Genomic DNA, 23,912 nt, shown 5'->3' on the forward strand with positions numbered 1-23,912 from the left:
CCTATTCTAGGAAACCCCAGTCCCTGTTGTTGGTTAAGTGACTCTTTGCAGTCCTTGAAGACAGGATTAGAGGCTTATAAGAGATTCCTAATGGAACCCAACCATCCTTTCATCTTGTGTCAATGGCAATTTCTCTTCTCCTCTCTAGACCGGTAGAAGTATCCAGTAAGCTGCTGTACCCGACATGCTTCTATTAAAAATCTGGACCTTTCTTTGGAAGCAGTTAGTTACTCCAGCACAAATGTCGCTCAGACAGTCGCACAGTCAACTTCCGTCTGTGTGTTTCTCTGCCAGAGCATCCACTCCTCCACTTTTTCAGAAACCTTAGCTGCTGTTGTTTCAACACCCAGCTAGTCACAGACAAAACGCCAAGTGGAAAACAAACCTAAGCATTTAAACGTTTGGTGGCTTACTTTACTTTCCAGCAAACATCTGGGAATTTGGAATCTGGATTGTTTGGTTTAAAATTTTCAGTTTTCATCTGGTTTGGTGTTAGGTATACTTATGCCTTATCTATCTGGGGGCATTTGCCAAGCCCTGGTCCAGTTTCGGGCTGTGGCTGACAGTAAGCCACCAATCAACCAAATAAACTTTTGCAATAGACTTTTGGCAATAAACTTTTGCAAAAGAAAGGTGCCTGTGTGGCTTGGCTGGTTAAGCATCTGACTCTTGATTTCAGGTCAGGTCATAATCTCACTGTTCTTTAGACTGAGCCCTGTGCTGACAGTGTGGAGCCTGCTTGGGATGCTCTCTCCCTCTCTCTCTCTCTGCCGCTCCCCTGTATGCATGTGCATGCTCGCACGTGTGCTTACTCTCTCAAAAATAAGTAAATAAACTTTTAAACCTTTGCAAAAGAACACTTGGAAAGTACTAAAAAATAAAAAGAAGAAAGTAAAAATTCTCCACGTTTCCATTATCAACTATAATAACTGTTTTTATATTTTAGTAACATTTTCATCTTCCATCTTTTCTCTATGTAGGGTATTGTTAAAACATGATTCTTACAAATACATTATACATCTCATATTCGTACTTTGAGTTTTTATGTAACAAATCAGCATTTCACAGGCTAGTCAAATAGCAAAATACTATTTTAATTATTACATTAATTATATGGCTACATCATAATCTACTTAATTTATTCTCTACCATTGTTTATTATTTAGATTGTTTCTAATATTTAGCTGTATAAATAGCTTTTTATCTTAAGCTTTTTCTGAATTTAGAATTTTTTATTTGGATCATCACCCAGAATTAAAATTGGCTATTGACTGTAAGGTTTTGGTCGACCACATCTTCAAGAGATTTATATATTCTAGATTTTTCCCACTAAGCCAAATCAGTACCCACATTATGATAGTGATTTGCAAACACTTAGCACCAGGAATTTTTATTTTTTTTAATTTTTAATTTTATTTTATTAAAATTTTTTTTAAATGTTTATTTTTGAGAGAGAGGGAGGGAAAGGGAGAGAGATACAGAGTGAAAGGCGGGAGGGGTAGAGAGAGAGAGAGGGAGACACAGAATCCAAAGCAGGCTCCAGGCTCTGAGCTGTCAGCACAGAGCCTGACATGGGGCTCAAACTTATGAACCCCAAGATCGTGACCTGCACCGAAGTCCGATGCTTAACCAATTTAGCCACCCCGGTGTCCCAGCACCAGGAATTTTTAAAAATTACTTATATATTTTATATTTTAAACCACTTTTGTCTGCCCCAAAGAAAGTTATCATGTTAGAACTGATTTCAATTTATTTGCTATCAAAGGCGTTTATAATGAAGTACTTCTTCATTCTTTTGTGTTTTCACAAATGACCAAGATGGGCCAAATGACTCAAAGTCAGGTTTGGGTATATCAGATTGAGCTGCATGCTTTCTTGGTTGTATTAGATTTGAAAGAAATCCAGACAGGGTGGGGAGAATGGGGGCAGGATTGGAGCTAAATTTTTTGGGTAAAACCAAAGTTTAAGGTAGGGGAACCAGGTACATTGTCAGGTTAAAAGGGCAAGAGGACAATGCTGGCTCCAATATTTCTCTATAGAAGATAATTAAACCAAGAGGACATTTTGTATATCGAGTAAGAAGTTCAGAGACAGGGCAGTTCCATAGTTGTACGATGAAACAGTGATGTCACATAGGATCCAGATTCTATCTCAACTGATCACCCTACCACAGCCAGCATAGTGGTCTTGCCTTTATGCTTATCTACTCAATATCACAAAGTAGCATCGCATCCTTGTCCAAAGGAGCCTAAAGGGGTCCCAAAGCTTTCAAAGACATCCACAGGCAGGAAGAAAGAAAAAGACAGTTCTTATCATATGTTTTTTGCTCTCTCTTTTTTTAAATCACAGATTGAAATATTTTCTAGAAGCTCCTGACTTGCCCTCAGATGTCACTGGACAGAAAAGGATCTTATATATACATCTGAGTCCACACTGGTATGGCAGTCTTAAACTGATCAGATTTCAGTCCCTGGGGAGGGGAAGGGGTACAACCTTTCTGAGCTTGGCTGCCCACTATTTGAACAAAAGCAGGGTTCTTTTAGCAAGGAAAGAGGGTGGATTTGCTAGGTATATAGAGAAAAACATCTGTGACAGTCAGCATTTTGGTTAGAGGAGGAGACCAGGTGATTTCTTTGTGTTGTTTTTGTATAGAAAAAGAATGTTTCTTAAATTTGGAATTTCTTCTCTTTTGGAGTAATTTGTGTATGTGGAAGGGAAAAGGGTGATTAAAATTGTGAAGGCTAAAATTCTCCCAAGGCCATTCCTAACTCCTCTACAGAAAGATGGGGAGATAAGCCCACCAGTCACAAGTAGTTTAAGTGACATGGGAGAGGAAGAGTAGACTTTGAAGTAAAATAAAGAAGTTGAAGTTATTTCCTATAAATTATGTTGGGGATACATGACTTATAAGGGCTATCTTCTGAAGGATGCTCGCTCAGACTGATAAAGAAAATTCAGAGGCAGAGCAGTCAATAAACAACAAACAAGAGTGGAGAAGAACCATTTGATTTCTTCTAGGTTGTTTGAAATATTGGAACTAGTTTATGGAGCCATAGGAGTGTGGGATGCCAGGATGGAAATCTTGAAATCCATAGGTTTCCAATTCTCATGCCTATTTCATGTCCCACTAAACTCCATAAGAAGGCTTTAATGTCACACAACAGCTGAAGAATTGGGTTTACTATAAGGGATGCTCCTGTTTGCTCTTCCAAGATTAAATAGTATCTCCTCTGGCAAGCTTGTTTTGATTTTCAAGGCAGTGATTGGTTCTCTTTCTGTGGGACTTCTTGTCAACCTGTGTAATCTCACCCCTAAGGTTATAGTGATTACCCATATTTCTATAGCCTGTGGTTTAATGCAACAAACATATGGTAGTAACTATATGAATAATGGAGATTGAATTAACAAGCATGAGATTAAATAAATGACAACATGAAAAAAAGAAATTCCCTTTGTTCTTTTGGAAGAGTTGGAGTAATCAGCATAGAAGATTTAAAAAAAATATACATGTATAATAGCTTTTTTCTTGAACACTCTTCTTTCATCTCTTATAATCCTATTTAAACAAATCCCTTATTTCTAATGCAGTAGAACTTCACCCAGCCTTGAAATTAATAGCTAAGTATTCTAAATAAAGAAAGAAAGAAAGAAAGAAAGAAAGAAAGAAAGAAAGAAAGTTATAAAGACCTAAATATGTTTGTAAAAAGCCTGTTTACTCATAAACAGGCTTTTTGTATGCTAATAAAGATGGAAGTCTGGAATTTTACCTTTCTTGTTTAAATACATTTTATTGGAATATGTTTGGCTTTTTAATCTCAACAATAAATAAGTTTTTAATGTGAATTGCTAAAGAAAAAAAAGGCTTAGAAACCTCAAATCAGATTCTATTCCATATATTAGGTATTCCCAGAATCCTAAGACATAGTAATATTTATTAATAGCATTATCCTACAGTTTGTGCCTCTATAGTTCTTATAGTAGCACACTTATGCCAAGTATGGAATCAGATGGTTTTAAAAGACATGAAAATGGCCAGGTTTGATCCTTGGTCAGTTTTCCATAAAATAGATATTATTATAGTCACATAGAGAACTGTTTAATATGGGACAATAATCTGGGAAAGAGCACTGGCCAAGGAGGCATAATAGTCAAGATTAGATCTTGGCTGTACATCATATCATTCACTAATTCCTTCTGAGCCTCAGTTTCCTTCTCAAGAATCTAAAGATGATGCTATAAGTCTTACCTATCTTATTAGTAGTTTTGAGATGAAATGAGTGTATCAAAGGACTGTGAAACCTGTAAAAGTTATAAAATTGTCAATTATTATAATTATTAGTCACCAGAACCACAGGCACAGTGGTTGAAAGGGGATATAGCTACTCATTATCAAGAGGAAAAAAAAAACAGTGGGTCAGTGGAGTCATATCCATGTGCTTATATATTTTATAAGGAAAAATCATTGATTAAATGTGGTATACTTGTCACCTTGTCTGGTCTTAGACATTATTTCCATTGTGACTGGATCAGAGAAGTTGTGAAGTTTAAGCAGTCATCTAGGAACAAAAGGATCCAAAGTTTGCTACACACTTAAGAACAGGTGAGGAAAAATAAAACCTAGAGATATAAAAAGAAAGTGGAAGGATGGGAAGGAAAGAAATCTATTTTCTATTAAACAGTGTACATAATCTCTTTGAAGTGTGTATGTCTGGTGTGAGGGAAGAGAAAGCAAAGAAAGTAGAATAAGAGCACACTGGCTTTTGATTGCTAGGGATGAAGTAGAGCTATTTAATCTTCAGATTGCCCTCACACTGTGTGCATCTATTGTGCTGTGGTTGAACTCTAAGAGGCAGTACTGTTGTGCCTGTTAATTTCAGCACAGTGTGAAATTCCCCCCTTACTTAAAGGGAATGGTTAGTTCAATTGATGCACATTTCACTGAATCCACAAATCAATAAACCACTTGGATAAAAGTAAAGTGTGAATCTTCCTGCATGGTCTCCTGATAGGAGAAACAAAGAATAGCAATAAGATCTGAAATCCCCAACTGGGAATTAAGCCTGCTTTCCCCTGCCTGGCTTAGCAGATGACGTCAATTGGCGATGACTTATGAATGTTATCTCTATAACCCTCTTTCTATGGGCCTCTCGCTCTTCCAGCTGAGCGTCTACAGGCTAGTGTACAATTTCATGTCATATCTTGAGAATCAGTGGAGCATGGTTTTTAACTTACAGTGAAACTGGGCAGTGGGACAGGAGCTGGTGGAACCAATCCAACTGCAGGTTCTGAAATATGAAGTCTGCTGGGTAAGGCACAAGATCATGGAGTATGGCAATCTTTGGGCACAGTCCAAACCACGGACAAAAACCAGTCTGCGTGTAGTCACAGGGCACATAACTGGGCTGGGGTTAAAAGGCAGGATTCCAGGGATGGGAGCCAAGGCAGTAGTCCATTTTACCAGCTAGAGCTCTTGATTGAAAGCAGCAGAAACTTATGTTAGCTATCTAAGGCAAAAAGAGGATTTATTATAGGGTGATCAGAGACTTGCAAAATTGATTAGAGGTTGGAGGCTTGGCTTGTGGGAAAAAAAAGTAGAAGTATTTACAAAAAATCAATTCCCGGTGGCTTAAAGACCTAAATGTGAAAGATAAAATTGTAAAGCATTTTAGAAGATAGTGCAGGAAAGTATCTTCATGAAGTCAGGGTTGGGAAGAATTTTCTTACAAGACACAAAAAATATCCATAAAGGAAAAGATCACTTTTTCTACTACATTAAAATTAAGAACTCTATCCATCAAAAAACACTTAAAAAAAAGAGTCAAAAGACCAGCTACAAGAGTGGAAGATGTTATTTTTCGTATTTAGCTACCAAACACCTAGATTCAAAATATACTGAGAGCTCCTACAAATATGAAATATGAAAAAGACATATTGAGTCGATAGAAATTTGTACATAGATCTTGAACAGGCATTTACAAAAGAGAAGAAATTAAAATGGCTGATAAGTACATGAAAAGGCTCTCAGCCTCATTAGAAATAAGGAGAATGCAAAATAAAACCACATTGAGGCATCCTTACATATTCACCAGATTGGCAAACATTAATAAATCAGATAATGCTAAGTAGAGGTGAGAATGTAGAACAGGACTTTCATCCACTGCAGGAACTATGGTGCAAGCACTATGGGAAACTCATTCCCATTATCTCCGCAAAACTGAGCACACACGTACCCAATCACCCAGCAATTCCACTTGGAGATGTTTATCTATGATAGAACAGACCTATAAATAACTTTACAGAATAAAATACATCTATGCACAGCAACGTGGACAAATCTCATATACTATATAATGTTTCAAAATAGACAAAGAGACAGAACTAAACTGAGTTATTTAGTAATGAATCTTCAGGTGATAGAAAGAAAATAAGAGTCACAATAGACAGGTCACAAGAGACCTCTCTAGGAGAGAGGAAGGGGATTATGATTGGGGAAGGGCACATGGGAGGGGAGAGTAGGCACTGGTAATGTTTGCATCATGCAAATGAGGACAAGTCACCAGGCATAACACATGACATCTACCTGCTAGAGTCAAGTTCACTGGGGAAACTCATGCAGTGAGTATCAGTGGCACATGTGCATGTCCCTGAGCAGCACACAGATAACCAGCAGAGCCAGATATAAGACTCTGAGTCAGGGATTGCAACCCTTGGCCGTTGGAGCTTTTTACTGCAGTGATAGAACCTTGGCCTTGGCCCTACCCCACCAGCTTAGTCCCTGTGTATGATGTAGCACCATGCCTACAAACCAGGGGCTGGCCTGGTAGTTATAGCTCAATGACATGGCAAGTAAGTGGCAGGACTTGCCAAATCAGCATTCCCCCCTCCTGTGATATTCAAAGAGACTGTGATCCAAGCCTTACAGTTGACCAAGATCAATTGCCTTAAACACCAGCCCGCAGCCCATTTCCAGGGAACATTGCATGAAACCAATTTTTTTTCTCAGAGACCAACTTACAGGAGAAAGAGTCTTGGGCAAATTTAACTCCTACATCTGGCTTTAATTTTCCTACCTGTTGGTGAGGTTTCACGGTTGTTTGTATTATAATTATCTGCCAAATTTTACACATCCTTTATATACTTTTCTTATGTATGCCTTATTTTACAATTAAAAAAACCAAAAATATTGGAATCAGGAGGACTCTAGGAGGTGTGGGGTGGGGGGGGGGGGTGGTGGGTGCACCACGGCCAAGATTCCTGTGCTAACACAGCCTGGTCCTCAGGCTGCCACGACACACCCTTGCATCACTCACTATTGACTCAGAGTCCCAGGACAGAGGAGAATTACCAGGCAGTGATAGTCTCCAAATGTACTACCTGGCAGGCTATCCCAGAGGCCACAGGACAGAAAACCTCATGAACCAAATTAAGATGCTCAAATGACATGATTTATTCAACTGAATTTAAACACATGGTGAGAAGCAAGGGGAAAGAGCTGAGGTAAGTTAACCCACATAGCATAGGAACACGTGGAACGAGAGGGCCATAGAATCTAACTCTTAGGATATGCAATGTTTGTATGCCTTTCCTGTCTATGCCCCATGAGTCTTCTCCACCAAAAGTGTGTTTGCAGAACCAAAACTGGGGTTTGAGCAAATGGCCCACAGACAGATGATGCCCTGGGCCAAAGACACACACTTGCTCTGTTGGACAGATACAGGGACAAGTGCAACTAGCCATAGCTGGACAGTGCCAAATATTCTGAAGAGCAGCCACGGATTTTATTTGTGTTTTGTGGGCAGAAAACACATGGTGCCGAAATGGGTATCACCAGTTGGTGATGAATTAAGGCATCATATATATTAAGTGCTGCAATATAGTGTATTTAAGTGTATGTGTGCTTAGTACCCATGTGCTGTAGAATATAGCACCAATATTGTTGGTCCTTTCATAGTTCTCTATGTTGGACACACACATGCTCTACTTGCTAGCTTCTTATCTTATGCTCATCATACTCTGTAGGCTCTGCCTACATCCAACAAACTTTTTGCTCACTAGCTATTTACCTATACTGAAGCACCTTAAATGTTTTGCCTATTTTTTTTTTCAACGTTTATTTATTTTTGGGACAGAGAGAGACAGAGCATGAACAGGGGAGGGGCAGAGAGAGAGAGGGAGACACAGAATCGGAAACAGGCTCCAGGCTCTGAGCCATCAGCCCAGAGCCCGACGCGGGGCTCGAACTCACTGACCGCGAGATCGTGACCTGGCTGAAGTCGGACGCTTAACCGACTGCGCCACCCAGGCGCCCCTGTTTTGCCTATTTTTATTAGATACATGCTTATTTATTTGATAGAATTGATTATTCTCAAAAGCACATACACATGACACATCTGAATGACTGAAACTAAGTCATGTACCCATCTCACTGATGATGCCAGGACAAAAAGAAAATAATGCAGCCCCTTTGGGTTGTGATGTAAGGAAGTGAGCTGTTATCCTTACCAAAAATATTCATAAATACTCATAAAGAAGAATTTCCCTATAAAGGAGATCAGAGTGCAAATAGGAAGGAGGAAATTAGATACTATATGGCCCTAATGAACAAATGCCTACCACAGGCAAGAGGAATATTTGCAAGGGAGTGAAGTTTGGGAATAAAGCTAAAGTATTGCTGTTATTGGAAATGAGGCATTGCTTCTGCGTTGGCTAAGAAGCAGTTGGTTTGAGTCTGAATGCAGGCATAATGAACTGGGATGTTTAAGAACCTCTTTCTTCAGGTCAGAATGCTTCATGACTGCTACTATAAAAGTTGGGCTGAGCTTCCACACTTGATCTTAGTCAAAAGGCCGAGAAGCGATGAGGCTGAGCTTCCAGATAGTGATTAGATGTCTCCAAGTATGGAGAGTGGAAGAAATGCCATAGCTCTGATTAGCCTGGGCCTGAGAATGTGTCTCAGATTTCCTGGAGTCCTAGCCAGCCATGAAGTTCTGCATTTCTGGTAATTGTTATAGAGACTTGTTAATGAGAAGTAGAGCAGTTTCCACCCATCATTCCTTTAACATGTTGCTTAGATAATGAAGGGTCTCTCTTCTCTCTTCTCTCTCTCTCGCTTTCTCTCTCTCTCTCTCTCTCTCTTACACACACACACACACACACACACACACACACACACACACACACACACTTTCAAAAGAAAGCTATACTAGAATTGTCTCTTAACAGAAAGTTATGTGGTGGTCAGTAACTACCTTTAGATGATATCTGAGGCTATGGACAATGTAAATAATCTAGAGGAGCCTTGGGTTACTCAGCAACCTAATTTTTTAGTTATTCTCTAAGAGCTATCTTGGAAAATTGCTTAAAGTTCTATCCTAAGCTTGAGTGCGACCTAAGATTTGAAAAATCTTTGAGGAAGTTGTCTACAGTCCTTCGCCACTCTGATTAATATAGTCCTTTTATTAATCCCAACCAGAAACACTTTCCAAAGTGGCCTTTCTCCTCACCCTCCTCCATACAAATTATAGAAATGTGCTCTGTAAGTAGAGCTGATACTGTACCTACTCTTAAGTAGTGTCTGGACAATGATACATAAGACTTCACAAACATCTCATTTTCATCTTCCCATATTTCTCCCACAGGGCACAAAGGAATTAAGGCCCTGGGAGCAGTTCTTTAGAAAAAGGTAAAATAATAACAATTATACAGATATTAAAAGATGAACATGCATTAATGATTTTATTTTACTCATATATATGGTAAAGGGGATCAGAATACACCAACCCTAAATATACCACTTTGGCACAAGGATTATTTTGAGTTAAAGGCAACTGAGAGGCAACAGATGCAGGAAGTTCTCTGCCTTCCCCTTATCTGCCTAAAGCAGGGCATAAGTTTCCCTTCATGAAGGTATCTGCCCCCTTCTACCTACAGATCCCCCACCCTTCTCCCACCCCAGAAGATAAGAGCACTCTTATCACTGGAGACAGAGCCTACACCACAATGAGTTTGTACAGCAGATCTTACTAAAATAAGACTTTATTTTCCATTTTTCCCCCAGTAACTTCCCAGTGATTTATCAGCTCTTGAAGCACAACCTTCTTTTCTTTGTTAAAATGGTACGTAACCCCAGAGTCCAACTCTTCTTTGCATTTTACTTCTTTTCTGTGAACTTCAGTGCCTATAAACATTAACAAAAATTGTGTGCCTTTTCTCCTACTATTTTGTCCTTTATTAGTTTAATTCTCAGGCTTCCTGGTACTGTACCTAAGAGGGTAGAAAGAAAGACAGAGGGAACCAGGCAGAAACTATAGCTGGTTCAGAGGAAAAGTCTGCAAACTTATCTGGCTAGCAAAGGAATGCTGAAATGAATTTCCATTGTAGGCAAAAATTATATTTTACCCTGGGGATAAGGAGAATCAATTAAATCTTTACCACACTGGACAGCATTTACATGTGTATCAGTTATTTACAACTCAGAGGGATTACAACGTAGCTCAAAAAAAAAAAAAAAAAAAAAGGTTAGAATCTGGTAAATTGGAAGGATGTGCTATATGTCAAAGATGCATAGTTTTTTTTTCTTTACTGAAACACAGTTTTATTCTATGAAATGCAAAATAGCTAATACTGATTTTTTGTTGACTTCTCTCAACCATTAATATTTTTTTGACTCAACCATTTCCTTAACAGGCTTATTGTACAACAGGGTCTTACCCAGAGACTTTTAATATTCTCAAGGTTAATGTGCTGGAGTTTTAAGGATTTTTGGAAGAACACTTCGAGAAGCCCTTAGGGTTGCTTGAGATTGGATTTTAGGTGCTTAGCTTTAGAGAACTGGGAAATCAATTACTATTGCCAGCTTCCTGGATGTCAAGAATGGCCACTGTTTCACACAATCCCTGCCAGATAATAAAGCAGTCAACATTTTCCCCATTCATAAATCATTCATACCAACTGTTCAACTTGACATTCTCCTTAAAGAATTCACAGTATTTGTGAATTCTTGTGATACTTGTGCATGAGGTCTCTATAATTAAAAATGTTTATATTACATATTCTGGCAATGCTGTTTGTGTTATCCTCACAGTGTTATTTGCTGCTTATGCAGCTTCTGGGGAAAATAGATACAGCCAATCCTCATTATTCTCAGATTCTGTATTTGCAAATATCTACTTGCTAAAAGCCATTCATAATTCCCAAATCAAAATTCAGTGTATTTTTGTAGTCATTCACAGACATGAGCATGGGCAGGGTGGTGAAAATTTGAGTCACCTGACACATATTCACAACTGAGGTGGAACAAGGTGATGTTCTGTCTTCTTGTTTCAGCTCTCATACTGTAGCCAGTGTCCTTTTCATGGTTTAGTTAGTGTCACCTTTTTCAAATTTTTGTTTGTGGGTGATTTCTCTGTTTAAAATGGCCCTCAAGTGCACTGCTGAAGTTCTGTCTAGTTTTTCTAGCTGCAAGAGGGCTGTAAGGTGCCTTATGGAAAAAACATGTGTGTTAGATAAGTCTCATTCAAGCATGAGTTATAGTGCTGTTAGCCATAAGTTCAATGTTAATGAATCAACAATATATATGTTTAAAAAGGTGTCTTTAAACAGAACCACACCTAAAACAGGTTATATAAAAAATGCTCTTAAGATTCTATCCCTGGATTTCCCCTTCGAGCAATGATTTAATACTCACTAATTCAAGAACAACAAGAATCAATTGTATCTATCTCAGAGCATGTTGGTGTGGACAGTGATGACTTTTCTTCCTGGTTAATGTGCAGACCTCTTCTTGGCTTTTCTTTTGTGGCTAAAATTTATATCGTTTGGTTTACTCGAAGATATTTGCTTGTGTCAAACCCTTGTCAAGAGATGGTTAAAGAAAGACAGCAGTATTCTTTTGGAAAGCGTTTTCTCCTTTTTTTTTTTTTTTTGAAGGGATGGAAATACAATCTAAACACGATGTCCCTCTTGTTCCAGATTGTGCTCAGTTACTAGTGAATTAATTGCCTGAATACTTCATCCTTAGCAGTTCATAGAATTTCAAGTGGAATCCCATTTATATGGTTTTCATTGCCCTTCTAAATTCTGATTAGCCTTTCCATTGACACCTTGGCCCTTTCACTTCTTGTGGGTTTTGAAAAATTATAATGAATACATGAGTGCTGGGCAGATCTCATTTATTTTACAGCTCTGTGCGCTTGTTTCTTTGAAGGAAAACCATGTGGGCCCCCTGCACATACACACACATTCATGTGCGCGCGCGCGCACACACACACACACACACACACACACACACACACACACACTAATTGGGGTCATATGGGAGTAAAGAGCTGGAGATAGGGAAGGAGGGAGAGATGACAAGATTCCAAAAGGAAACTTGTTAAATACCACTGCATAGAATAGCTTTAGATAGAACAATTGCCCTGAGGGGCTAATGCCAGCTAATAAGAGGTTACTGCTGCAATAACATTTTACCCCTACTTTTGACAATAAAATGCAAACCAGATTGGAGGCGGTGAGGGAGAGCAAACCATGTAGGTGAATTGAGTTAGGTACCTGACTGCCCTTAGGCAACCTCAGTTTTGTTTTGTGCCAACCTCCCTTTGAACGATCACTCCGTTTTCTCTCCAGGTGCAAATAAATGGCTTGGCCTCTTTTTCTACTCAGAGAATGGGGTCTGTTCTCCATCATTATCACCTTCACACAAACCAAACTTTTTATATTTCTTCTGTCAGATATTTTTCATTTTTACCTTATCATTGCAACATGAAAGAATGGTCCTTTCCTAAAGAAATTCCAAGCACGGGTATATGAATGGAGGCAGAAAGAGACTGACTATAAAAACACTAAAATTATGCCATATGGGAGTTGATCTTTTTTGGGACAAGTAAAAGCTCAGGAGCATTGACATCTGAGAAATAATACAGGGAAGGAGACTTAAGGGTCTGGGCTATGCTACTCACCAGCGTGTGAATTTGGATAATTTTTATAACCTTTCAAAGCCTATTTTCTCATCTATTACAGGGTGCAGCAAACATTGTATGTAAAGGGATAGATAATAAATATTATAGGACTGGTGGGCCATATAGTCTCTGGTGCAAGTATTTAGCTGTGCTGTTGTAGGGTAGAAACAGTCATAGACAGTATATAAACTAATGGGCATGCTGTGTTACAATAAAATCTTATTGCCAAACACAGGCTGCAGGCTGAAATTGGCAGGCCAGATTTGGCCCACAGGGCTGTTGTTTGTTGACTACTGACCTATAAAGTGGTGATAATAATAGTACCCAATTCCAGTGAGTTGGGAAGATGATATGGATGTAGTACATGTAAAATATTTCATGTAGCATCTGGCTTATAATAAGTGTCTTTGCTAAAAAGATAATTTAAAAAAGGATTAAAAAATCATAATTTTCACACAGGTATAAAATGAACATGTGTTAAAGATTTCAACTCATTATTAATGATGGGATCAGGCAGATAGCATATCTGGTTCAAAAGATATGTTTAAAAAACCCCAGAGATTTATAGATCAAAAACAATGAAATTAATTTGCAAACCGACACAAAACTGGCTTGGAGGAGGGAAGTGTGTCCTTTCACCAGACAATTCATTTACATGTTCATAGTCAAGAGTCGTTTTCATTGCGTTTTAATTTCCTACAATTTACAGAGTTGAAAAATAGCTCAAAGGTGATGAAAAGACAGAATCAGATGACCCAGAATGCTATGCTCTTAACAATGCATAATTTGCCTCTGGAGAAATCCAGTAATCTTATTTGCTGATTCCAAGTTTCTTTGTACACTCAAATCTTGCTATTATCATTATTGCTCGATGTCACCTAGGGTCACCCTGTTCTTTGAGACTGAAATGGAATTGGCTTAAATTCCATTTGTGTGTGCTCCAGTGTTTTCTTCTAAATCAAGACTGGTTTGAAGTTCCTGATTCTATTGTGTGAGTTCAGCGGGTGATTGCCTCAATGAAATGTGCTGTGATGTTCCCTTTTGGCATGATGTCACCCTGTATGAGCTGAGATCCCAATGACCCCATGCTCCTGAGGTATCACCAGCCTGAAGGTCTATGAATGCAAGGGGCAGTAAAACATACGTATCCCAACAATGCAAATAGTTTAAAATTACCATGGCTTCCATTAGGGATTTCCTACTGGCTGACATTTGTTAGACTGTAATCAGTTTCTCAGCTCTTTCTCTCCTACTTCCTTACCTACCTTCCTTTCTCAAACAGGTTTAAATTCTTGTTCATTTTTTATGTTAAACAGCTTAACTATCTTTTTATTTTACAGTCTCCTTAGAAAGTATGATTTGATAATCTACCAAATTTGGGTATACTTTGGGTATACCCAAAGTAGCTTATCAAATTATTGAATTAAAGGAAAGGCCATGTGCACAGTAGAACCTACTGTGAACCTACTGGGTGTGGTTTTAGATAGACGTGTTTCTTTCTTGTTTATTACTGTTTTATCATCATCATTAGGAGGAGGTAAATCAGGGGTACAAATGGGATTGTTTGGTAAACAGCTACTTCTGCAGGGTGCTGTGTGGCTTTCATGTGTCTTACTCAGTTACCTTTTCCTTCTTTCCTTCCTTCCTGCCTTCCTGCCTTCCTGCCTTCCTGCCTTCCTGCCTTCCTCCCTTCCTTCCTTCCTACACAAATTAGATGTATTTTTAAACTGTGATTAACATCTTTTCTCCTCCACAGGGAAATCACAGGACACACAGAGGCAATGTCAAGTCCCAGCAAAGGTGTCCAAGTGTTGGGATATCTTCAAGGGTTCCTTAGGCATTCTCAGTGTCAGTAGACAAGTAGGCCTACCTAAAATGGTACTTAAACAATTATGCAGAGAAAATAAATTGGAGATTGACAACTCTTTTCTTTTAGGAAATCAGTGGTAGACTTTTGTCAGCCTGCAGAAATTCAGACTTGAATCTAAAGGTTAGAAGATACACAAATAGTCCTTTTAGGTTTGGTGGTCTAAACTAGCATCTTGGGTTTAACTATTAGTTATAGTTGGGGTAAGGAAAAAATGTGAATAATTTCTGAAATTTAGTGGTTGTTCCAACTGGGCCTTCCCTCTCTGCCTTCGTGTTTGACTTGGCTATTTGACAACAATATAAATTGTAGAAAACTGAAAATAGTGCAAATAATTTCCATTCATAGAAATACAAATTATGGAAGCACCTGGGTGGCTCACTCAGTTGAGCCTCTGACTCTTGATTTTGACTCAGGTCATGATCCCAGGGTTGTGGGATCAAGCCCCTGTGTTAGGCTCTGTGCTGAGTGGGGAGTCTGCTTAAGATTCTCTCCCCTCTCCCCTGAACATGTGCTCATTCTCTCTCTCCCTCTCAAAAAAAATAATTAAAAAAAAAGAAATGCAAATTTTGTTTAATGTGTGTTCAAGCTGCACTGTAAAGTAGATTGGTGTTAAAGAAAAAAATTAATCTGACCCTTATTAAAATGGTAAAGAAGACTTTATTCAAAACTATTGTAATAGGGGTATTTTGATAGGAGAGAAAGATTGGGCTCAACTCCAAATATAGCAGAGACAGTTGGGAATTTATAGCCAGCAAGCAGAGTGAGAAAATCAGTGGATGGAAAATTACTAAGAGGGTACATCAAGGATAGGGGTTGTTGCTAGATTGGCCTAACAGGATTCTTGTTAAAGGCAGGCCAAGGACTTATTTGTCAACATTGGAGAATGAGAAACTTGATCAGATATTAAGGATGATCAGATACGAATGATGAAATAAGCTTACTTAGCAAAATTCTTGCTAGTTGAGACAAGGGCTCAGAGAACCTGATTAAATTTGGCTAAAGACAGTCTTTGTCACTAGTTAGGGTAAGTCTCCTTGAATAAGGTAAGATTTGAGCAAAGGCTTGAAGGACACAAGATAGTTGGCCTTACAGATATCTGGGTGAATTGTGTTCCAAGTGGAGGAAACAACAAAATCCCTAAGGCAGAAGTTTGCCTGGCAGAGTGGAGGAATACCAAGAAGGCTACTGTGATGGCCACCACAGTGTATCCATTGCACTTCTTACAATGATATTAACATTCCTTCCATTTTTCTGGCTAGACTTTGTGAGCATATTACATGAATTTTGTTTTATACCACTAAGATTTGGGGTGGTTTGTCATACAGCAATAACTAGAATATCAACAATGACTGAATTTAAGTGAATAAAGAGAAGTGTAGATTAAGGTGAATTCAGAATGGCATTAACAAGGCGGGGGGGGGGTGCAGAAAATATAGGACATTATTGGCCACAGTAAACACTGAGTTTTATTATAAGTGAAAAGAATGAATGAATGGATTATTGGGAAAGATGAACTCTTAAAAGACAATAATTATTGTGCCCATTAATCAATAGGCTCTATAGTGAAATGAAAAAAACCATGTGGTTGAATCTCAATGCTACCACTTATGATTTTAGTCATGGAAGTATTATGTAAATATTTTGGTCTTAATTTTCTTTTTTAAAAAGTATTTATTTATTTATTTTGAGAGAGAGAGAGAGGCAGAGAAAGGGAAAGAGAGAGAATCCCTACCAGGCTCCATGCTGTCAGCACAGAGCCAGATGCAGGGCTTAGACTCATGAACCATGAGGACATGACCAGAACAGAAATCAAGAGTCAGACACTTGACTGAGCCATCCGGGAGCCCTGATCTTTATTTTCCTTACGTGTAAAATAAGGTTATGCTATGAGGATTATATGTTATAATGCATACACTAAGTACCCAATATTTGTTAGATTTCTTAACTGCTCCCTTTCACTTATCGAATATGTTTGATTGCCCATCACAGTGAAAGGGATTGGATTTAATCTCCTTCACCATTTACAAGAACTAAGTCCAGTAGAATGGAAAAGACAAAGAGGCACATTTTAGCTCTGGATAGGCCGGTAAGGGTCAATAGCATATTATTGCATTGCAGTGCCAGCATTACCTGATACTGAATCTGACTATATTTACTAGCTTTGTGACTTTAGACAAGTTACTTACATCTTCAAATGCAGATTTCCTTTATTACTAAAATTTCACTCATTATAGAACCTGCTTCATGAGTTTGTTTTAGATTTAAATATGGTAATCTATATAAAGTGCTTAGCATGGTGTTTGACACTCAATATATATCAACAATTTACCCCCAGTTGGAACAAGGAATGTCCAGTGAAGACTAACTTCCCTTACTGGAAATGTTAAGGGAAATATTGCATGTCTATCCAAAGAAGTTTCTTCATTGACCAGTTCTAATTCTAAATTCCATGTTTCTCAATTCCTTTCATTAGATCTTTGGTTTCTTTGATCTGTAACTGTATCAACTAGATTTTCTATTTTCATCTTTTGCATGTGGTCCTAGGTAATGAGATTGTATTGGTTGGGATGAGCTAAATTTTGCTCTAATAACACAACTCCAAAATCTTACTGGATTAACCAAACAAAAACTTATTTCCCATTTACATTAACATTTCCATTGTGGGTTCACTGAGAGCTGAAGGTAGGGATGGGATGGGAGTTTCACTCATTTGTTGCTCTTGGATTCAAGTTAGTAGAATGATCATTATATTGAACGTTGTAATTCATAGTGCCAGAGGAAAATGAAAGTTCCAAGCAGTACTTTTTAAACTATCTGTGGTAAAAGACCAGTTTTTATTTATTTTATTTCTAATCTGTTATGGACCAGTACTTTTATAAAATATGGTAAAGATAAATCATTGATCACGTGTTTGAATGTTGCAGCAGTGCTAAAGTACTATTATTTTCATCTTTATTTTCATCTTTGTACTTATCTTTTCATGGACTAAAAATAGTTTATGGACCAGTGTGCAGCCCACACTTGGAATACTACTGATCTGAAGGGTCTCATGCTGGTAAATACTCTAACCTAGAAATAACATGTCATTTCCTTTCAAAATTCATTGGCTAATACTAGTCATATGTTCCTTCTCCCAACAGTGAGAAAGTCAAGGAGTTCAATTCTGTTGAGTACCCTCAAGATGGAGGGAGGGATGAAAGCAATATTGAAGAATTCTTATGATTATCACACTGATCACAAGAGCCTTTTTATGAAATACAGATTTCTAGGAATAAGCTGGGAGACTTTGATTTAGTCGGTGGAGGAGGAGTAACTGTAATCAGTACTTACAAGGAAAAAGAAATCTCCCAGTTGATTTAATTATTCACAGGAACGATGTCCTAGGTGAAAAACATATATTCGTCTCATAGATCATGAAGGAAACTTGATGCCATCTTGTATTAGTCCCGGTCCTCTGAGATGCAGGTTCAAAGACAGAGCTAAACATGCATGGATTTTATCTAGGGAAATGTTTGTGTGAAAGGAAATGGAGAGGGAGTAAAAAAACTGGGAGACTCAGCAGACAATAATGGAAGTCTGATTGCAAGTGAAGGAGAGAAGTTTGGGTCAACACATTGTAGACAGCTATGCAGTCTCAGAATGAAGCAGCAAAGGTATTGGGGATACTGAGCCAAAGTTGGATTCCAGCAGAATACTATGTCGTCCAGGAATCTGGGTCTGCCTTGTGCAACTCCCCCCACCTCACACTACCCCCACACTCAGTCATTGTCTGAGAGTAGCCTTGGCACAAACCAGGCAATGAATTTCAAAGCACAGCAGCTGAGGCCCTTGGTCAAGAACACTCTCCATGTAGGAGGTTTGCAAGGCATACGCTCATGGCTGCCACGTGCCCTCTCTCTAGTCTTCTGCCTTCAGAAATTTTAAATATTTATTCCCATTTTATGAATTAATTACTGAGGTCAAGGGTGCTTAGTGGATTAAGGCACTGGCACAAGGTCCAGAGTTATTAAATTTGGAAAGAGAAACCAGAACCACTTATACCCTGCTGTCCCTAGTGATACACTTATGGCTTCCCAATTGAAAATATTTTTAGTGGATATTAAATTATTTTGAATTTTAATCTGCCAAGCACTTCTCCTTTTTGCTAGCAGCAGTACTATATTCTTTCAGTCATGAAATTTTTGTCTTGGTGTGGTCCCATCTGCCTGACCATAAGCAAGTCCTCCAGGAAGGAATACCCACTCAAATTGGGCCAATTATCTTCTTCCCTGGGATTTTCAAAGTTCGAACATCCTGACTGCTTGGGATAGAAGGCTGGGGAGTTGTTGGCAGTCATGCTTCCTGCTGTGGTTTAAGTTGGTTTCTGGGAATGGAATAAAAATGCACAAGGAAACAGAGATGAGACAACTAATGGCAATACCAATTGTCCTTGAGGTTCAGCTGCACTTCCTATCTTCTGACCTTTATATAAGACACCCAGTATCCTTCTAGCAATTTCCCGATTTTGCCTAAACTGCAGTGATTTTCTGTGCCCATCTTGGCCTTGAATATGGGTATGATCTTCCATCTGCCAGTTAGGATTTTTGGGTCTCAGTTTTCCTTATCTTTAAAATGGGGCTTAGAATAAATGATCTCTAAGGTCCTTTGTAATTCTATAAGTCTTTTATCTAAAAGAAAGTTCTATGTTTGAAGAGGATATAATTTCTTTTGGACCTGTTTTGCATATAGGAATTGGAGACCTGGGATGCCAATTGATATATGTGAGGTTGGACTTTTTGTCTTCATTGGAAGAATGAATGCAGCCCTTCCTGCATTGGTAAACAGCTGGGTTTTCTTAACAGTGACCTATAAATTGGTCTGAAGAGCCATATCCATTCGTCTCTCTTCTGTGATATTTTTGTGTTACCATCTATTATGTATATTTCTATAACAGGACTTGATTTAATGGCAGGAAAAAGGAAATTCAAAATGATAACTCTGGAGGTGGCAATAATAACATTTCCACTGGAAATAATGTAATAAACACTAGCATAGTTCTATATATGTATGCTTTATAATTTCTTAGTATTGGGCGCCTGGTGTGACTCAGTCAGTACAGCATGTGACTCTTGATCTTGGGGTCATGAGTTCAAGTCCCACATTGATCGTGGAGCCTACTTAACTAGTGGGTGAAGGTATGAGTAAATAGGTGATGGGGGTTAAGGAGTGCATTTGTTGTGATGAACATTGAGTATTGTATATAAGTGTTGATTCACTATATTGTACACCTGAAACTAATATTACATTATATATTAACTAACTGAAATTTAAATAAAAACTTTAAAAAATTAAATTTTAATTCTTAAAAAGTTCTCCATTTAATTCTCAAAAGTTTTCTATTACTTGAAAATTGGAAGAATTTATTGACTTTAAAAAAATCTGCATGTATTTTAAGTTTGTTGGCCAGGGAAGAAACTAGAATGAATTCTTTGGGAGAGAATTGACCTTTTTTTTTTTTTTTTAATACCTGAATAGAGTGTTTCCTTATGAAATAGAGCCAAACCCCACATAAGGAGTTTTCCTACTTGGGATTCATTTAGATAAAAATGATTAAAATGGGCTTACACAAGAAAGTGAAAAAGAATATTGCAATTGTCCATAGATTTAAGGAAGTATTTAGGAAACTTGAAGAGAAAATGAGAAGAGCTAGACTGAAGGAGTAAACAAGGAGAAAGCTCAGGCTTTTAGTCATATATTGGCCTTAGGTAAAATATTTCCTGGGGAAGACATGTTTGACGACTTTTGAGACACAGTGTGGTGTCTGATGTTTATTCAAAATAATGTTGGGTTGAGCACTGTGCTTTATTTTTCCTCCTTTGCCAAACTATTTAGTAAAAACCTTCTGCATAAAATATTTTTGTCTAAATGTTGTTTTAGAGAATGAAAAAAGAAGGGATATATCCTAGCCAAGTGGGGAGGGGAGAGAACGTCAGGTGTAGGAAGTGAGACGCAAGTGGGACAATCAAAAACTCAATGCCTGGTAGGCTGGGTGGCTCAGTTGGCTGAGCATCCAACTCTTGATTTTGCCTCAGGTCATGATCCTAGGGTTGTAGGATTGAGCCCCGTGTCAGGCTCTGTGCTGAGCGTGGAGCCTGCTTGGGATTCTCTCTTTCTCTCTGCCCATCTCCTGCACATGCTCTCTTTCTAAAACACACACACACACACACACACACACACACACACACACACACACACACCACACTTCTTTCAGAATGAAGAAGCTAAGGCACAGGGAAATCATGTGACTTATTTCTGGCTAGAAGATACTATAGACAAAGAGAACAAAGAGCCAGTTTTTCTGAAGTCCAGCTTCATAGCTCCTTGCTGGATGACAGCATACACTCGATGACCTTCTTGAGGCAACTGATTAAGTTACATTTCTGGGCAGATGGAAGTCATCATGTTACCCATGACAGGTGTTCTTTCCAATATTGAGACATCCCCCTATGTCCCGTTCATGTAGTGCCTGCTCTGTGTTTATGGAATTAGACAGCACTTGAACCTGGAATGTACATTACTGCATTTGAGGCCAACTGGCAGGGCAATCCCACTTTCATGGACCTTGAAGCCTCTACAATTTGAGCAGGGGCCTCTTTAAGAAAAAGAATAAAAACCTTCAAATATAACATTAGATATAAAAGTGCATATTTATCTGGAAAAAGAAATCACAACCAAACACATATTTTTAAAAAGGTGGGAAATATCACAAGCATAAAAAAACAGAAAAATAATGATTTTTACATTATTTAGCAGCCAGTCACTTGTCTTTTATAGTTTCTTTCCTGCATCCTATTTTGACAGCTTCTTCACATAATAGTATTTTGTGATATCATTTTCTATTGAGAGAACAGAAAGATAATCCAATCTTTCCTCTAGAGAGGTTGATTGACACTTTTTTATATTTTTGATAATAATAAAAATACAGATGCGCTTTTCTGTTTGTAAGATGACTACAAATTTGTACTCTTTCGCCATAGGAATTCTCTTTGATCCTTCTTTTGCGTGATTCTCATCAAAAAAGAAAAGACATGTATGGTGTTGGTACCTATATCTTGTATATTATTGAGTACCTTCCTGATAGGAGGGAACTTCTGTTTTAATTCTGTATTTATAGGAACTGAATCTATGTATAATTTTACCTGTCTGATAAAAAATTCTTCACCTTATTGCACATAATATCTTCTGGATCCAGATCTTTCAACCTTGTTTCTCTTCTAATTCTTTCATGCTACTGGTTCATATCATGGTAATACTTTGGCCCAGCACCTTTGTGTCTGGTGCAGGATGAGTTGACACAAGTGGATAGAGGGAATATTCTTGTAGGTCATTCCTACAAAAGGAAAACTTGCAATAACTTAAGTATATGCAGAAGTGACCGAGAACCACATACATGTATCACATAAATCAAAACTGAAAATATCCCTAACTGAGCTGCTGTTTAGCCAAGTTGTAAAAATGCCTATAGCCACTCAAAAATTACCCAACACAGTTGGAAGTTCAATGATGAGAAAAGCAGAGTGGAAAAAGATAAATCTTAACCAGTTGTGATTAAATTATTATTTTGGCAAATTTTACAAACATACAGTGACCATATGAACATATTGTTGGGGCTCCTCCCAGAGCCTTGAAAGCGGTTTGTGTGAGTGAAGCTAAAGCTTAAGCTTCATTAGCTTCACGGTAAAACCAACTCAACTAACTGGTCAAGTTATTGCTTATCAGGTGCATTCCATTCTGGGCCAAATTCTTTGGGTAACAGTGTATATTCCAAAAGCATGCTATTGCTTCCTTGGGCTTTTTTTCTCCCTAAGAGAATTCTGGCTTTGGCAGGTAGCAGTGCATAATGAAGACTTGCTTACTTTTCTTCCTAGTGAGACCGTTATGATTAGATGTGATAAACCTAATCATAACTTTAATAAGAAACTGCTTTCACCTTATTATTTGCCCAAACTGTGTGTGGGGTTTTATTGGCCATAAACTGTGTTTACTAATTCTTCAGGTTCATGAACAAAGAGACCTGGCCTTTTTGGAAGGCGTTCTGGCCAAGTGGTTTCTGAGCAGCTCAACTATTATATGCTCAAATGCTCCAAGGCATCAAAATGGGGTGTTGACAGATGCACAAAATTGAGAGGGGCTTCCTGGCAAAATGAAGAAACTTGTTTCTGCTCACTAGAGTCAGCCTTATTAATTTTACTCTAATAATTTATCCTCTTTTTTCCACTCCCTGCCCCCAGTTTATTGTAGTGGATTTCCTTATTTCTTTATTGAAGAGTATTAGTAAAGAGATTTCTAAATAGAGTGAGTTAGCCAAGGTCTTAATAGGAAGGGAAGGAGTAATTGAAGACAGCTTAGTACAGAGATTTTTTGCATAGGTACAGGCAATGGTAATGTATACAGGATGGTGTTGTACCCACCCCTCTTGTAGCAATAACCAACCATCACATTTGTAACCTTGAAGGGTCTAGTGGAGGGAGCCATCACTGACACTCGGGGAGAGAACAGTGGCTGTAAAGGAGGGCTGTGTAGCAGAGGCAGTGACTTCTAGTGGAAATATTGCTAATTTAAAGCCTGACAGTATTGAGGCAGGGGAATAAACATCCTGACCTTCCTTTCGTATTTCTCTTTGATCTTTTGCAGGTGATTCTCATTGGCTGAACTCAACAGCAAACCAAAGGGCATGCAAGTTTATTGATACAATCAATAAAGTTCAGGTGAAGGGCACAGGTAAGGGTAGAGAGTGGATTTAGAGGGCAAAGAAAAAAATATCCAGCACAGAGTGCTACTTAAATTGGAGGAATCTTGCCATTACAAGACTGGCCCAAGAGGAAAATATCTACATATTCCTGTCTTAAAAAATAGGCTTGCAGTTTTGTCTAGCATCCCAAATTTCTTTCTCTCCCTCTCTCTCTTTCTCTCTCTGTCCGTCTCTCCCCATCCCCCTTTCTCTCTCTCTTTTTCAGAGAAGGACTGGCTGCCCAGCTTGAGGGAGTGCAGTCATCAGATAGCCTCAAGGTGTCAGCTCCTTTAGGGTTTGTCTCAGCTGCCGA

The 23,912-nt window shown here is 38.4% G+C and overlaps 1 long non-coding RNA gene across 1 annotated transcript; it reads left to right on the forward strand.

The window, feature by feature from the left end:
* The first annotated feature begins 2,195 nt into the window (after positions 1–2,195).
* LOC121031315 (uncharacterized) lies at positions 2,196–23,589 on the forward strand. Its single transcript, XR_005790667.1, has 4 exons — positions 2,196–2,436; positions 4,504–4,600; positions 9,639–9,682; positions 23,503–23,589. It is a non-coding gene; the product is annotated as an uncharacterized LOC121031315 (long non-coding RNA).
* Positions 23,590–23,912: the final 323 nt, after the last annotated feature.

This window comes from Herpailurus yagouaroundi, unplaced genomic scaffold, assembly GCF_014898765.1.
Source record: "Herpailurus yagouaroundi ecotype Mexico unplaced genomic scaffold, PumYag 141, whole genome shotgun sequence".
Classification (NCBI taxonomy): Eukaryota; Metazoa; Chordata; class Mammalia; order Carnivora; family Felidae; genus Herpailurus; species Herpailurus yagouaroundi.